The sequence below is a fragment of the Manis javanica genome, chromosome X (genome assembly GCF_040802235.1).
Source record: "Manis javanica isolate MJ-LG chromosome X, MJ_LKY, whole genome shotgun sequence".
In the NCBI taxonomy this organism is placed as follows: Eukaryota; Metazoa; Chordata; class Mammalia; order Pholidota; family Manidae; genus Manis; species Manis javanica.
In genome coordinates this window covers 13,766,155-13,783,243 of record NC_133174.1, presented here as the reverse complement: position 1 = coordinate 13,783,243, position 17,089 = coordinate 13,766,155, and the positions used below count along the sequence as shown (strand labels likewise).

The 17,089-nt window shown below is 42.2% G+C and overlaps 1 protein-coding gene across 7 annotated transcripts in view; it reads left to right on the top strand.

The window, feature by feature from the left end:
• The first annotated feature begins 484 nt into the window (after nucleotides 1-484).
• Nucleotides 485-17,089, top strand: part of BCLAF3 (BCLAF1 and THRAP3 family member 3) — a 65,237-nt gene continuing 48,632 nt past the window's right edge. For 4 of the 7 annotated variants that reach the window (XM_037020471.2, XM_037020470.2, XM_037020467.2 and 1 more), the window contains exons 1-2: nucleotides 505-639; nucleotides 1,324-1,378. The gene's annotated coding sequence lies outside the window, so the exon portion shown is untranslated. Of the gene's footprint in view, nucleotides 640-1,323; nucleotides 1,379-17,089 lie in introns of all 7 variants that reach the window. The other 3 variants (XM_073228057.1, XM_073228056.1, XM_037020468.2) reach the window with 2 other exon arrangements.

Here is a 17,089-nt window from a genome sequence, read left to right as displayed (position 1 = left end):
GAGGTGCAGAGCAGAGGTTTTGTTCCAGATAGGAGCTGAGTTTGAGGTCATGGGGAATGGTTAGGGATTGAATAGGCAAGGAGAGAGGCTACAGTGGTACAGATTCAGGTGGGCTGTCTTAGAGGGGTTTTGAAGGCCAAGCCAAGGGCTGGAAGGCTGAGGCTCATCTGCCGTGCCACCTTTGTCTCCTGTGTAAAAGGCTCAAGAGACCAAGCTCCTGCCCCTGAGGGGTGGGCTCTAACCCCTGACCAATTCCCAGGATCCCTGGACCTGGAATGCCCAAAGCATTCCTTTCTTCCTTCCCAGCAGGCGGGCGGAAGACTACGCATGCGCACAGAAACAGGGCAGAGGTGGGAACGGCCGCTAGAGGGCGCAGGCGCTCTGGTCTGAGCAGGCTGGGCGGGGTACGCTCGCTGGGAGGGAGTTGAGAGCCGGCATCTGCGGTTGAGCAGGCTGAGGGCGGTGGGCGGGGGCCAGGGTAAGGGCCGGAAAAGGCGGTTCCGGAAGGAAGTGCTTCCGGGGCCCGGGGCCCGGCTGAGGTACCCGTGGTTACGCTGTGGTGAGAGGCGGTGGCGGTGCTCCGAGCGAGGCCTGAGGGCCTGCCGGCGGGGGCGGCAGCGACGGGGACTTTCTGGCCGGGTGAGTGACTCTTGGTGGGCTGGCGGGACAAGGAGGCCCCGGCCCGCGGGGAGAGCGTGTCTGTCGCCCGGGAGGGGCGTCTTGGTCGGCTGTTGGGGCCGCGGGGAGGAGGCGGCGGTCAGGCTCGGACTCTCTGGGGACCGCCTCCCTGCTACTGACTTAGGCCACGGGCCACTGCCTTCCCACAGGCGCGGCGACTCGGGCACATGCCGCCGCGGCCCCAATCCTACCCCGCTGTCGGGCGGGCTGCAGCCCCGGCCGGTCGGAACGGCTCTTGGGTACTGCGGGGGCGGTGTCCGGGGCGGTGCCCTTTTTCCTGAGGCGGTCCCGGACGCGTCGCCTGCGGGACCCGAGCCGAGCCTAGGAGCCTCCGCTTTGTCCTTGTCCCAAGGCTTTCCTGCCGCGGAGCGGCATCTTCCTCTGGGAAAGACCAGAATGAGTCGTGAAGGCTGCCCATTATCCTGCATTGCAAAGTAAAACTTGTCGTTTTAGAAACGTATAATGAAATTTGGCGCGTGTCCTGTGCTTCTCTGGAGTGTATTGGGAAACAGGGCGGTCACTGTCAGGATTGTACTGTCGATAAGTCGGTAGGGAAAAAAATGGAAGAGAAACTTATCCTCCCAAATATTTTTCTGCTGCGGTGCATTCCGAGCTACCTCTTAGGCAATTGCTTTTCTTTTCTAGAACAAACCAAAAACTGCTTGTAGAAATAAGGAAGATCTCTCAGACTTCTGGCACGGTAACCTTTTTGGCATTTTTCTAGATGGGAACTGGTGTGAATGAAAAACTGGAATTTAAAAAGAAAAGGTTTTGCTTTGGATTCAAATGAATGCTTTATTTTTCAATGATATTTTAATGGTAATGATATAATAATGTTTTGTTTTTTAATGGTTTTTTAAATGGTTACGAAAATATTTTTTCTCACGCACTGTATTTATTTATTTTAAGGTATCATTGATATACACTCTTATGAAGGCTTCACAAGAAAAACAGAAAAACAATGTGGTTACTACATTCACCCCTATTTATCGAGCCCCCCATGCCCCATTGCACTCAGTGTCCATCAGTGTAGTAAGATGCCACAGAGTCCCTATTTCTCTTCTCTTAGCTACACTGTCCTCCCCCTGACCCCACACACACCATGTGCACCAATCATGATACCCCACAATCCCCTTCTCCCTCTCTTGCCACCCGCCCTCCTACATCTCTCCGCTTTGGTAACCACTTGTCCCTTCTTGGGAGTCTGTGCGTCTACTGCTATTTTGTTCCTTCAGTTTTGCTTCATTGTTATACTCCACAAATGAGGGAAATCATTTGGTATTTGTCTTTCTCTGCCTGACTTATTTCACTGAGCATAATACCCACTACCTCCATCCATGTTGCAAATGGTAGGATTTGTTTCTTTCTTATGGCTGAATAGTATTCCATTGTGTATATGTACCACCTATTCTTTTTTTTTTTTTTTTTGAGAGGCCATCTCTCATATTTATTGATCACATGGTTGTTAACAACAATAAAATTCTGTATAGGGGACTCAGTGCACAATCATTAATCAACCCCAAGCCTAATTCTCAACAGTCCCCAATCTTCTGAAGCATAACGAACAACTTTTTACATGGTGAACAAGTTCTTACATAGTGAATAAGTTCTTACATGGTGAAGAGTGCAAGGGCAGTCATAACAGAAACTTTCGGTTTTGATCACGCATCATGAACTATAAACAATCAGGTCAATTATGATTATTCGTTTGATTTTTATACTTGATTTATATGTGAATCCCACATTTCTCCCTTATTATTATTATTATTATTATTATTTTTAATAAAATGCTGAAGTGGTAGGTAGATGCAACATAAAGGTGGAAAAACATAGTTTAGTGCTGTAAGAGGGCAAATGTAGATGACCAGGTGTGTGCTTATAGACTAAGTATTGATCCAAGCTAGACAAGGGCAACAAAGCATCCACGGATGCAGAAGATTTCTCTCCAAACGGGGGGGTGAGGTTCTAAGCCTCACCTCTGTTGATTCCCAATTTCTCACCTGATAGCCCCCCTGTGACTGTGCCTGTCTTAGGTTGTTCCTCCCTTGAGGAATCTTACCTGTCTTTGGCTAACCAGTCATCTTCCAGGGCCATACAGGGCCTAAGTGAGAGAGAAGCAGTATTGTTTGAAAAGGTTAGCTTTTTACTTCTTTGTAGATTTATGCCCTGTGGCTTCTATGGCCAGCATTTGTCTTGAGGTATCTTTACCACTTGGAAGAATTATGATACTCAGTAATTTCGATATGAGGCACGAATTCTACTTAGGGGTTGTAATTATGAAGGAAGAAGAGAAGCTATAGAAGTAGCAGACGGAAGAAAACATGGGAAGATTGATTATTTCTTTGACATATCTTCTTGTAGAGTAACATAAGCGTGTATAGGTTTTAAATTACTAATTAAATTGCGTGCACACATTAACATAATAGGAATACAGCTACATAACCAAAGCAGACCTACAATTACCAGCCATATCCAGTGAAACTAAGAAAACCAGTTAGGCACCCTAGGCATTTGTGAAAACTTATCAATGATATGATGGATATTGTCTAACTGAATTTGAATATTTTGAGAAAAATCAGACAAATTAAAACAACACATTCCTGGGAACTGTTCACAACCCATATGTTCTTTTAACAGTAGATAGTCTATAGTCGCAAGATTTTGGAGCACTGCAACTTGCACTTCTCCTAATTCTTGGTTGAGTTCCAACAGTATAGATCCAGTCAAATTTGTTGTTTTACTGTATGCACAGGCCAGCTTAGCTATCTCCTTCTTCATTCCAATGGCAAGTCCAGGAACCGGTGGCATGAATTCAGCACAACTGCAACAGCACCAGGATCTTTGGTGAAGATTTTTGATGATCATCTTCTGGAATGACTCTTCCAGAGAATGTTGATGTTGGAAGTTCTTCTTTATATTGTATCTTAATTCGTTTTCTGGGTAGCCAAATTAGGCTTTGATCCTCTGTATAAACACAAACAAACCCTTTGCCCACACTTTGATATGCCCTTTATACCATTGTGAAGAACTTATTGGAGATCACCACACAGGAACTGCTTTTTTTTTTTAAGAGAAAGGAATATTATCAGAAAAATGTACTTCCATAGCTGATCATCTGACACCCTTTAAATGATCAAAATTAAGGATATTTAAAGCATGCATTAATCGGTGATTTGCAGTTTGTTTTATCCTATCAGGGAGTAATCTCCCTTTTCTGTCTTTTTTTTTTGTTATCATTAATCTACAATTACATGAAGAACATTATGTTTACTAGGCTCTCCCCTATACCAGGTCCCCCCCAACAAACCCCCTTACAGTCACTGTCCATCAGCATAGCAAAATGTTGTATAATCATTACTTGCCTTCTCTGTGTTGTACAGCCCTCCCCTTTCTCCCACACCCCCTATTATGCATGCTAATCATAATACTCCCTTTCTTCTTCCCCCTCTTATACCTCCCTACCCACATATCCTCCCCAGTCCCTTTCCCTTTGGTACCTGTTAGTCCATTCTTGGGTTCTGTAATTCTGCTGCTGTTTTGTTCCTTCAGTTTTTCCTTTGTTCTTATACTCCACAGATGAGTGAAATCATTTGGTATTTCTCTTTCTCCGCTTGGCTTATTTCACTGAGCATAATACCCTCTAGCTCCATCCATGTTGTTGCAATTGGTAGGATTTGTTTTCTTCTTTTTCTTCTTATGGCTGAGTAATATTCCATTGTGTATATGTACCACATCTTCTTTATCCATTCATCTACTGATGGACACTTAGGTTGCTTCCAATTCTTGGCTATTGTAAATAGTCCTACGATAAACAAAGGGGTGCATCTGTCTTTTTCAAACTTGAGTGCTGCATTCTTAGGGTAAATTCCTAGCAGTGGAATTCCTGGGTCAAATGGTAAGTCTATTTTGAACATTTTGAGGAATCTCCATACTGCTTTCCACAATGGTTGAACTAATTTACATTCCCACCAGCAGTGTAGGAGGGTTCCCCTTTCTCCACAACCTTGCCAACATTTGTTGTTGTTTGTCTTTTGGATGGTAGCCATCCTTACTGGTGTGAGGTTATATCTCATTGTGGTTTTAACTTGCATTTCTCTGATAATTAGCAATGTGGAGCATCTTTTCATGTGTCTGTTGGCCATCTGTATTTCTTTTTTGGAGAACTGTCTGTTCAGTTCCTCTGTCCATTTTTTAATTGGATTATTTGTTTTTTGTTTGTTCAGGTGGGTGAGCTCTTTATATATTTTGGATGTCAAGCCTTTATCGGATCTGTCACTTACAAATATATTCTCCCATACTATAGGGTACCTTTTTGTTCTATTTGATGGTGTCCTTTGCTGTACAGAACCTTTTCAGCTTCATATAGTCCCACTTGTTCATTTTTGCTGTTGTTTTCCTTGCCCAGGGAGATATGTTCAAGAAGAGGTCACTCATGTTTATGTGTAAGAGGTTTTTGCCTATGTTTTTTCTAAGAGTTTTATGTTTTCGTGACTTACATTCAGGTCTTTGATCCATTTTGAATTTACTTTAGTGTATGGGGTTAGACAATGATCCAGTTTCATTCTCCTACATGTAGCTGTCCAGTTTTGCCAGCACCATCTGTTGAAGAGACTGTCATTTCACCATTGTATGTCCATGGCTCCTTTATCAAATATTAATTGACCATATATGTTTGGATTAATGTCTGGAGTTTCTAATCTGTTCCATTGGTCTGTGGCTCTGTTCTTGTGCCAGTACCAAATTGTCTTGATTACTATGGCTTTGTAGTAGAGCTTGAAGTTGGGGAGTGAGATCCCCCCTACTTTATTCTTCTTTCTCAGGATTGCTTTGGCTATTCGGGGTGTTTGGTGTTTCCATATGAATTTTTGAACTATTCCAGTTCCTTGAAGAATGTTGCTGGTAATTTGATAGGGATTGCATCAAATATGTATATTGCTTTGGGCAGGATGGCCATTTTGATTATATTAATTCTTCCCAGCCACGAGCATGGGATGAGTTTCCATTTGTTACTGACCTCTTTAATTTCTCTTAAGAGTGACTTGTAGTTTTCAGGGTATAGGTCTTTCACTTCTTTGGTTAGGTTTATTCCTAGGTATTCTTTTTGATGCAATTGTGAATGGAGTTGTTTTCCTGATTTCTCTTTCTATTGGTTCATTGTTAGTGTATAGGAAAGCCACAGATTTCTGTGTGTTAATTTTGTATCCTGAAACTTTGCTGAATTCCGATATTAGTTCTAGTAGTTTTGGAGTGGAGTCTTTAGGGTTTTTTATGTACAATATCATGTCATCTGCAAATAGTGACGGTTTGACTTCTTCTTTACCAATCTGGATTCCTTGTATTTCTTTGTTTTGTATGATTGCCGTGGCCAGGACCACCAGTACTATGTTGAATAACAGTGGGGAGAGTGGGCATCCCTGTCTTGTTCCCGATCTCAGAGGAAAAGCTTTCAGCTTCTCGCTGTTCAGTATAATGTTGGCTGTGGGTTTATCATATATGGCCTTTATTATGTTGAGGTACTTGCCCTCCATACCCATTCTGTTGAGAGTTTTTATCATGAATGGATGTTGAATTTTGTCAAATGCTTTTTCAGCATCTATGGAGATGATCATGTGGTTTTTGTCCTTTTTGTTGATGTGGTGGATGATGTTGATGGATTTTCAAATGTTGTACCATCCTTGCATCTCTGGGATGAATCCCACTTGGTCATGCTGTATGATCCTTGAATTCGGTTTGCTAATATTTTGTTGAGTATTTTTGCATCTACGCTCGTCAGGAATATTGGTCTGTAATTTTCTTTTTTGGTGGGGTCTTTGCCTGGTTTTGGTATTAGGGTGATGTTGGCTTCATAGAATGAGTTTGGGAGTATTCCCTCTTCTTCTCTTCTTTGGAAAACTTTAAGGAGAATGGGTATTATGTCTTCTCTGTGTGTCTGATAACATTCCGAGGTAAATCATTCCGGCCCGGGGGTTTTGTTCTTGGGTAGTTTTTTGATTACTGTTTCAATTTCTTTGTTCATAATTGGTTTGTTTAACTTTTGTGTTTCTTCCTTGGTCTGTCTTGGAAGGTTGTATTTTTCTAGGAAGTTGTCCATTTCTTCTAGGTTTTCCAGCTTGTTGGCATATAGGTTTTCATAGTAGTCTTTAATAATTCTTTGTATTTCTGTGGAGTCTGTCGTGATTTTTCTGTTCTCCTTTCTGATTCTGTTGATTTGTGTTGATTCTCTTTTTCTCTTAGTAAGTTTGGCTAGAGGCTTATCTATTTTGTTTATTTTCACAAAGAACCAGCTCTTGGTTTCATTGATTTTTGCTGTTGTTTTATTCTTCTCAATTTTATTTATTTCTTCTCTGATTTTTATTATGTCCCTCCTTCTGCTGACTTTAGGCCTCATTTGTTCTTCTTTTTCCAGTTTCGATAATTGTGATGTTAGACTATTCATTTGGGATTGTTCTTCCTTCTTCAAGTGTGCCTGGATCGCTATATACTTTCCTCTTAAGACTGCTTTCGCTGTGTCCCGCAGAAGTTGGGGCTTTGTGTTGTTGTCATTTGTTTCCATATATTCTTTGATCTCTATTTTAATTTGCTTGTTGATCCATTGATTATTTAGGAGCATGTTGTGAAGCCTCCATGTGTTTGTGAGCCTTTTTGTTTTCTTTGTAGAATTTATTTCTAGTTTTATACCTTTGTGGTCTGAAAAGTTGGTTGCTGGAATTTCAATATTTTGGAATTTACTGAGGCTCTTTTTGTGAGCTAGTATGTGGTCTATTCTGGAGAATGTTCCATGTGCACTTGAGAAGAATATATATCCTGTTGCTTTTGGATGTAGAGTTCTACAGATGTCTATTAGGTCCATCTGTTCTACTGTGTTGTTCAGTGCCTCCACGTCCTTACTTATTTTCTGCCTGGTGGATCTATCCTTTGGGGTGAGTGGCGTGTTGAAGTCTCCTAAAATGAATGCATTGTAGTCTATTTCCTCCTTTAGTTCTGTTAGTATTTGTTTCACATATGCTGGTGCTCCTGTGTTGGGTGCATATATGTTTAGAATGGTTATATCCTCTTGTTGGACTGAGCCATTTATCATTATGTAATGTCCTTTATCTCTTGTTACTTTCTTTGTTTTGAAGTCTATTTTGTCTGATATTAGTACTGCAACCCCTGCTTTCTTCTCTCTGTTGTTTGTCTGAAATATGTTTTTCCATCCCTTGACTTTTAGTCTGTGCATGTCTTTGGGTTTGAGCTGAGTTTCTTGTAAGCAGCATATAGATGAGTCTTGCTTTTTTATCCATTCTATTACTCTGTGTCTTTTGATTGGTGCATTAAGTCCATTTACATTTAGGGTGACTATTGAAAGATATGTACTTGTTGCCATTGCAGGCTTTAGATTCGTGGTTACCAAAGGTTCAATGTTAGCCTCTTTAGTACCTTACTGCCTAACTTAGCTCGCTTATTGAGCTGTTACATACACTGTCTGGAGATTCTTTTCTTCTCTCCCTTCTTATTCCTTCTCCTCCATTCTTTATATGTTGGTTGTTTTATTCTGTGTTCTTTTGTGTTTCCTTTAACTGCTTTTAGTGGGTAATTGATTTTTTTTTTTTTGCCTTTAGTTAGTATTTGGTTGGTCTGCTTTCTTTGCTGTGATTTTATTTTCTCTGGTGACATCTGTTTAGTTTTAGGAGTGTACCCGTCTAGAACAGTCCCAATAAAATACCCTGTAGAGGTGGTTTGTGGGAGGCAAATTGCCTCAACTTTTGCTTGTCTGGGAATTGTTTAATCCCTCCATCATATTTAAATGATAATCGTGCTGGATACAGTATCCTTGGTTCAAGGCCCTTCTGTTTCATTGCATTAAATATATCATGCCATTCTCTTCTGGCCTGTAAGGTTTCTGTTGAGAAGTCTGATGATAGCCTGATGGGTTTGCCTTTATAGGTGACCTTTATTCTCTCTAGCTGCCTTTAAAACTCTGTCCTTCTCTTTGATCTTTGCCATTTTAATTATTATGTGTCTTGGTGTTGTCCTCCTTGGGTCCTTTCTGTTGGGAGTTCTGTGTATTTCTGTGGTCTGTTCGATTATATCCTCCCCCAGTTTGGGGAAGTTTTCAGCAATTATTTCTTCAAAGACACTTTCTATCCCTTTTTCTCTCTCTTCTTCTTCTGGTACCCCTATAATACGGATATTGTTCCTTTTGGATTAGTCACACAGTTCTCTTAATATTGTTTCATTCCTGTAGATCCATTTATCTCTTTCTATGTCAGCTTCTATGCGTTCCTGTTCTCTGGTTTCTGTTCCATCAATGGCCTCTTGCATCTTATCCATTCTGCTCATAAATCCTTCCAGAGTTTGTTTCATTTTTGTAATCTCTTTCCCGGCATCTGTAATCTCCCTCCGGACTTCATCCTTAGCTCTTGTATATTTCTCTGCATCTCCGTCAGCATGTTTATGATTTTTATTTTGAATTCTTTTTCAGGAAGACCGGTTAGGTCTGTCTCCTTCTCTGGTGTTGACTCTGTGATCTTTGTCTGCCTGTAATTTTGCCTTTCATGGTGATAGAGATAGTTTGCAGAGCTGGCATGAGTGACGGCTGGAAGATATTCCCTTCTTTTTGGTTTGTGGCCTTCCTTTCCTGGGAGAACAGCAACCTCTAGTGGCTTGTGCTGGGCAGCTGCGCGCAGAAAGGGCTTCTGATTCTTGCCTGGCTGCAATGGAGCTTATCTCCGCTGTTGCAGTGGTAGTGACCTACCTTGGGCTGCTGCTCCGAAATGGTGGAGCTGTGTTGGAGGGGGAACGGCCGGGAGGCTATTTATCTCCGTGAGGGGCCTCCATGCTCCCTGCTCCCCAGGGGGTTACAGTGCCCAGAGATCCCCAGATTCCCTGCTGCTGTACTATGTGTCCCGGGACGTCTCTGTCCGGTTTTGGGGTCCCTGTCCCTTTAAGACTTCCAAAAAGCACTTGCAAAAAAAAAAAAAAAACTGCTGGGTTTTCCTTGACCCCGGGCGCCAGCCTTAGGGACCCGCTCACAGGTTTTGCTGTCCTGTTTCCCTAATATCCAGGACCCTACACATGCACTGTGTCTGCACTCTGGTCCGGATGGCTGGGGCTGGGTATTTAGCAGTCCTGGGCTCCCTCTTCCTCCCCGCTCCGACTCCTCTCCTGCCGGGAGCTGGGGTAAAGAGCGCTCGGGTCCTGCTGGGCTGCGGCTTGTATCTTACCCCCTTTGCGAGGCGCTGGGTTCTTGCAGGTGTGGGTGTGGTCTGGATGTTGTCCTGTGTCCTCTGGTCTCTATTCTAGGAAGAGTTGTCTTTGTTATATTTTCATAAATATATGTGGTTTTGGGAGGAGATTTCCGCTGCTCTACTCACCCTGCCATCTTGGCTCCACCACCCTCTGTACCACCTATTCTTTATCCATTCATCTACTGATGGATATTTAGGTTGCTTCCATATCTTGGCTATTGTAAATATTGCTGCCATAAACATAGGGGTGCATATGTATTTTTGAATCTGAGAAGTTGTTTTCTTTGGCTAAATTTTTAGGAGTGGAATTCCCTGGTCAAATGGTATTTCTGTTTTTAGTTTTTTGGGGAACCTCCGTATTACTTTCCACAGTGGTTGAATTAACTTACATTCCCACCAACAGTGTAGGAGGATTCCCCTTTCTCTGTATCCTTGCCAGCATTTGTTGTTCCTAGTCTTTTATATGTTGGCCATCCTAACTGGTGTGAGGTGATACCTCATTGTGGTTCTAATTTGCATTTCGTGATAATTAGTGATGTGGAGCATCTTTTCATGTGCCTGTTGGCCATCTGAATTTCTTCTTTGGAGAAGTGTCTGTTCATATCCTCTGCCCATTTTTTAATAAGGTTATTTGCTTTTTGGGTGTTGAGGCGTGTGAGTTCTTTATATATTTTTCATGTTAACTCCTTGTTGGATATGTCATTTACGAATATATTCTTCCATGCTGTAGGATGCCTTTTTGTTCTGCTAATTGTGTCCTTTTCTGTACAGAAGTTTTTTAGCTTGATGTAGTCGATTTGTTCTTTTTTTATTTTGTTTTCCATGCCCAGGAGACGGGTTCAGGAAAAAGTTTCTCATGTGTATATTCAAGGGATATTTGCCTCTGTTTTCTTCTAAGAGTTTTATGGTTTCATGACTTACATTCAAGTGTTTGATCCATTTTGAGTTTACTTTTGTGTATGGGGTGAGACAGTAATTCACTTTCATTTTCTTGCATGTACTGTCTAGTTTTGCCAACACCAATTGTTGAAGAGGCTGTCATTTCCCCATTGTATATTCATGGCTCCTTTATCGTATATTAATTGACCATATATGCTTGGGTTTATGTCTGGGCTCTCTGGTCTGTTCCATTGGTCTATGGGTCTGATCTTGTGCCAGTACCAAATTGTCTTGATTACTATGGCTTGGTAGTAGAGCTTGAAGTCGGGAAGTGTAATTCCCCCAGCTTTATTCTTCCTTCTTAGGATTGCTTTGGCTATTCAGGGTCTTTTGTGGTTCCATATGAATTTTAGAACTATTTGCTCTAGTTCATTGAAGAATGCTATAGGTATTTTAATAGGGATTACATTGAATCTGTAAATTGCTTTAGGCAGGATGGCCATTTTGACAATATTAATTCTTCCTATCCATAAGCATGGGATGTGCTTCCATTTATTGGTATCTTCTTTAATTTCTCTCATGCGTGTCTTGTAGTTTTCAAAGTATAGGTGTTTCACTTCCTTGGTTAGGTTTATTCCTAGATATTTTATTCTTTTTGATGCAATTGTGAATGGAATTGTTTTCCTGATTTTTCTTTCTGCTAGTTCATCGTTGTGTATAGGAATGCAACAGATTTCTGTGTATTAATTTTGTATGCTGCAACTTTGCTGAATTCAGATATTAGATCTACTAGTTTTGGAGTGGAGTCCTTAGGGTTTTTTTTTTATGTACAATGTCATGTCATCTGCAAACAGGGAAAGTTTGACTTCTTCCTTGCCAATCTGGATGCCTTTTATTTCTTTGTGTTGTCTGATTGCTGTGCCTAGGACCTCCAGAACTATGTTGAATAAAAGTGGGGAGAGTGGGCATCCTTGTCTTGTTCCCTCTGGACGTCTGTAATCTCCCTCCGGTCGTCTGTACTCTCCCTCCGGACTTCATCCCTTAGCTCTTGCATATTTCTCTGCAGCTCTGTCAGCATGTTTATGATTTTTATTTTGAATTATTTTTCAGGGAGACTGGTTAGGTCTGCCTCTGCAGATCCTTTCTCAGGTGATGTTTGAACTATCTTGGACTGGACTTAATTTTTTTGCCTTTTCATGGTGATAGTGGTGTCTGTAGGCAGGTTGCTGGTGTGTCAGCTGGGAGAAGATAGTCCTTTCCTGCTTGCTGGATGCCTTGCCCTTCTTTACTGCCTGTGACGGTTACCTGCACTCCTGGAGCAGTCACCGGGTTAGTCCCCTAGGCTGCTGTGGGCGGGGTCTCCGTCAGAGCAGCACGGAGCCCTGCGGGGAGTGGCAGGCACGCCAGGTGTGCTTCTCTGTGCTAGCAGCACCCCTGCTGGGCAGCTGTGTGGCAGCAGCAGCCTTTGGGGCTGGCCCGGGCAGCTGTGCATTGGGCTGGGATTCCGGTCGGCTGCTGGGAGCACGCCTGCTCCCTCTGGCTCCGCTGCAGGTGAGCGTGGAGCTCTCCCATGCGGGCCTCTACCAGGCTCCTCTGGCTTCACTGTCGCTGGTGCGTGCGAGCTACACCCGGGCTGTTCAGTCGCACCGCTGCGGGCTCACACAAGCCTCTCTTGGTCCTGTCTGGCGCCGCTGGCACATGGATCTGCTCCCGGTCCCTTCCAGCGCTGCCATTCCCAGCATGCGCTGCCACTGTCCCACTACTGGGCCGGTGTGTCGGGGTCCGCACCAGTTGGAGGAACGACTGGCAGGCTGCTTAGTGCCGTGAGGGGATTCAGAGCTGCACTGCCTCCCCAGGGTTTAGGGCGCCTAAGTTTCCCCGGGATTCCCAGCTGCTGGCCATGTGTGCCGCGACAACTTTGTCCAGTTATGGGGTCCCTGTCTCTTTAAGACTTGCAGAAAGCACTCGCTTTTCTTTTGTCTCAGGGGTGCCGGTTGTGGGGACCTGCCCACAGGTTTTGCTTTTCTGTTTCTCTAATATCCAGCACCCCGTGCACCTTGTGTCTGCGTTCTGGGTGCGGATTTCTAGAGCTGGCTGTTTAGCAGTCCCAGGCTTTCACTCCCTCCCCGTTTAAACTCCTTTCTTCCCGCCAGGTTTTGGGGTGGGGGAGCGTTCGGGTCCCGCCTGGCTGTGGCTTGTATCTTACCACCTTCATGTAATGTTGAGTTCTCACAGATGTAGATGTATCCTGGCTGTTGTACTGCATCCACTGGTGTCTCTTTTAGGAATCGTTGTATTTATTGTATTTTCATAAATATGTATGTTTGGGGAGGAGATTTCCTCTGAACTACTCACACCACCAGTTTCCCCTGATCCTCCTTGTTGAGAGTTTTTATCATGAATGGATGTTGAATTTTGTCAAGTGCTTTTTCAGCATCTATGGAGATGTTTATGGGGTTTCTGTCCTTTTTGTTGATGTGGTGGATGATGTTGATAAATTTTCCAATATTGTACCATCCTTGAATCCCTGGAAGAAATCCTACTTGATCATGATGGATGATCTTTTTGATGTATTTTTGAATTTGGTTTGCTAATATTTGTTGAATTTTTTGCATATACGTTCATCAGGGATATTGGTCTGTAATTTTCTTTTTTGTGTGGAGTCTTTGCCTGGTTTTGGTATTAGAGTGATGTTGGCCTTATAGAATGAGTTTGGAAGTATTCTCTCCTACTCTTTGGAAAACTTTGAGGAGGATGGGTATTAGGTCGTCACTAAATGTTTGATAAAATTCAGTGGTGAAGCCATCTGGTCAATGGGTTTTGTTCTTAGGTAGGTTTTTGATTACCAATTCAATTTTGTTGATGCTAATTGGTCTGTTCAGATTTTCTCTTTCTTCCTGGGTCAGCCTTGGAAGGTTGTATTTTTCTAGAAAGTTGTCTATTTCTTCTAGGTTATCCAGTTTGTTAGCATATAATTTTCATACTAGTCTCTAATAATTCTTTGTGTTTCTGTGGTATCCATAGTGATTTTTCCTTTCTCATTTCTGATTCTGTTTATGTGTATAGACTCTTCTTTTCTTCATAAGTCTGGCTACGGGTTTATCTATTTTGTTTGTTTTCTCAGAGAACAGCTCTTGCTTTCATTGATTCTTTCTATTGTTTTATTCTTCTCAATTTTATTTATTTCTGCTGTAATCTTTATTATGTCCCTCCTTCTACTGACTTTGGGCCTCATTTTTCTTCTTTATCTCATTTAGTTAATAGTGAGTTTAGAGTGTTCATATGGGATTGTTCTTTTTTCCTGAGGTAGGTCTATATTACAATATTATTTTGCCTTGGCTGCATCCCACAGATTTTGAGGTGTTGAATTATTGTTGTCATTTGTCTCCATATATTGCTCAATCTCTGCTTTTATTTGATCATTTAGGAGCATGTTGTGAAGCCTCCATGTGATTGTGGGATTTTTCATTTTCTTTGCATAATTTATTTCTAGCTTCGTACCTTTGTGGTCTGAGTAACTGGTTGGTACAATTTCAATCTTTTTAAATTTACCAAGGCTCTTTTTGTTGCCTAGTATATGATCTACTCTTGAAAATGTTCCATGTGCACTTAAGAAGAATGTGTATTCTGTTGCTTTTGGATGTAGAGTTCTGTAGATGTCTGTTAGGTCCATCTGTTCTAATGTGTTGTTCAGTGCCTCTGTGTCCTTACTTATTTTCTGTCTTGTTGATCTGTCCTTCAGAGTGAGTGGAGTGTTGAAGTTTCCTAGAATGAATGCATTGCATTCTATTTGCCCTTTTAATTCTGTTAGTATTTATTTCAAATATGTAGGTGATCCTGTGTTGGGTGCATAGATATTTATAATGGTTATATTTTCTTGTTGGACTGACCCCTTAATCATTATGTAATGTCCTTTTTTGTCTCTTGTGACGTTCTTTGTTTTGAAGTCTATTTTGTCTGATACAAGTACTGCAACTCCTGCTTTTTTCTCCCTGTTAGTTGCATGAAATGTCTTTTTCCATCCCTTCACTTTTAGTCTGTGTATGTCTTTGGGTTTAAAGTGAGTCTCTTGTAGGCAGCATATAGATGGGTCTTGTTTTTTTATCCATTCAGTGACTCTATGTCTTTTGATTGGTGCATTCAGTCCATTTACATTTAGGGTGATTATCAATAGGTATTTACTTATAGCCATTGCAGGCGTTAGATTTGTGGTTACCAAAGGTTCAAGGTTAACTTCCTTACTATCTAAGAGTCTAACTTAACTCACTTAATATGCTATTACAAACACAATCTAAAGCTTCTTTTTCTCTCCTCCTTTTTCTTCCTCCTCCATTCTTTAGATATTAGGTATCAGATTCTGTACTCTTTGTCTATCTCTTGATTGAATTCAGGGATAGTTGATTTAATTTTCATTTGCTTACTAATTAACTGTTCTACTTTCTTTACTGTGGTTTTATTACCTCTGGTGACAGCTATTCAACCTTAGGAACACTTCCATCTATAGCAGTCCCTCCAAAATAGACTGTAGGGATGGTTTGTGGGAGGTAAATTCTCTCAGTTTTTGCGTATCTGGAAATTGTTTAATCCCTCTTTCAAATTTAAATGATAATCTTGCTGGATAAAGTAATCTTGGTTCCAGGCCCTTTTGCTTCACTGCATTAAATACATCATGCCACTCCCTTCTGGTTTGTAAGGTTTCTGCTGAGAAGTCTGATGATAGCCTGATGGGCTTTCCTTTGTATGTGATCTTATTTCTCTCTCTGGCTGCTTTTAATAGTCTGTTCTTATCCTTGATATTTGCCATTTTAATTATTGTATGTCTTGGTGTTGTCTTCCTTGGGTCCCTTGTGTTGGGAGATCTGTGCACCTCTATGGCCTGAGAGACCCCATGGTAGGTGGTGAGGTTGGTGAGGGCATTTGAGAGCATTGGGCACCACGGCTGCATGTGTCATGTTCCCTCATCTCTAGGATGTGCTCACTGAAGTAGATAAGCCTCTGCTCTCTCATTCCAGCTTGATCCTCATAAACTGTAGCCTCAGGTATTATCCAATGAGAAGTACTTGGTTGCTTGTGTGTAAGAGAGATATAGTATACTGGGTAATCTGACTGTTGCTTTATATCTCTCAGATGCTGTGATCCTCTACTGCTGGCCCAGGAGGTACAGGGAAGGGTAGTCTGATCTTTACCCTTTCTCTAGGAGAAATACCAGCCATGTAGGATTGGAGCCAACAGATTTACCAGCCTCCTCCTCCCCCTCTGCCATTAAATCCAAGACACAGGATACTGCCTCCTTCATCTCTGGTGACCCCATCTGCATCACCTAAGTCAGACCCTGTCCTCTAGGTCCTGACCATTGTCTCAAGAGCTTTAGGGTTCTCTGCCCCTCTGCCCAGGTCACCCTCCGTATCATGGATGCATCATGTCATTCTCTTGCTTACCTTCCTTTGATGTCTGCCTAGCATGAGTACAGTGTAAGCGGCTGATGGGGTTTTCCAGACATGTTGGAATGGGGCTTCCATTTACCCCTCCAGCCCCCTCTCAATGCCCAGTGGCCACCTGCAACTTGTAATGTCCAGCACACTCTGCACCTGCTTCCACCATACTGCCCATGTGCGTGTTCTTACCTGTGCCCAGCATTCCCTTCCTATCTGTGGCTGCTGTGTTCATCCTTCAGTACTTGGGCACACCTTACCTCTTCCCAAAAGCCTTTCCTGACCACACACACTTTTGGTGGTTCTACATTTCTCTTCCATTTCTATTACAGTGTTGATAAGGCTGATGTGGGTAAGTCAAACCATGTGCAATTAAACTTGGGGTTGGCATTTGGAAACTAAAGTGCACAGATCCTAATCATATAGCCTGATGAATGTAACCAACGTCCAGATCAGTAAAGTAAACATTTTCAGTACCCAGAAGACTCCTTTAGGCCTCCTTCTAGACAATACCTGCCCCCCACAAAGAGGGGGGCACACACAAAGAGGACCATTGTTCTCACTGCAGATTAACTTTGCCTGTTTTTGACCTTTGTTAAAATAGATTCATGTAGCATGTACATATTTATTGTGGCAAAATATACATAACATAAACTTTACCATTTTAGTCATTTTAAAGTATACGTTTCAGTGGCATTAAGCACACTCACATTGTTGTGCAGCCGTCAGCACCATCTATCTCCACAACTTCTCCATCAAGTAGATCCTTTTTTGTGTCAGGCTTTTTTCACTCAAAATTACGTCTGTAAGATTCCATACATGTTATTGCATGTATCAGTGGTTCATTTCTTTTTTTATTTTATTTTATTT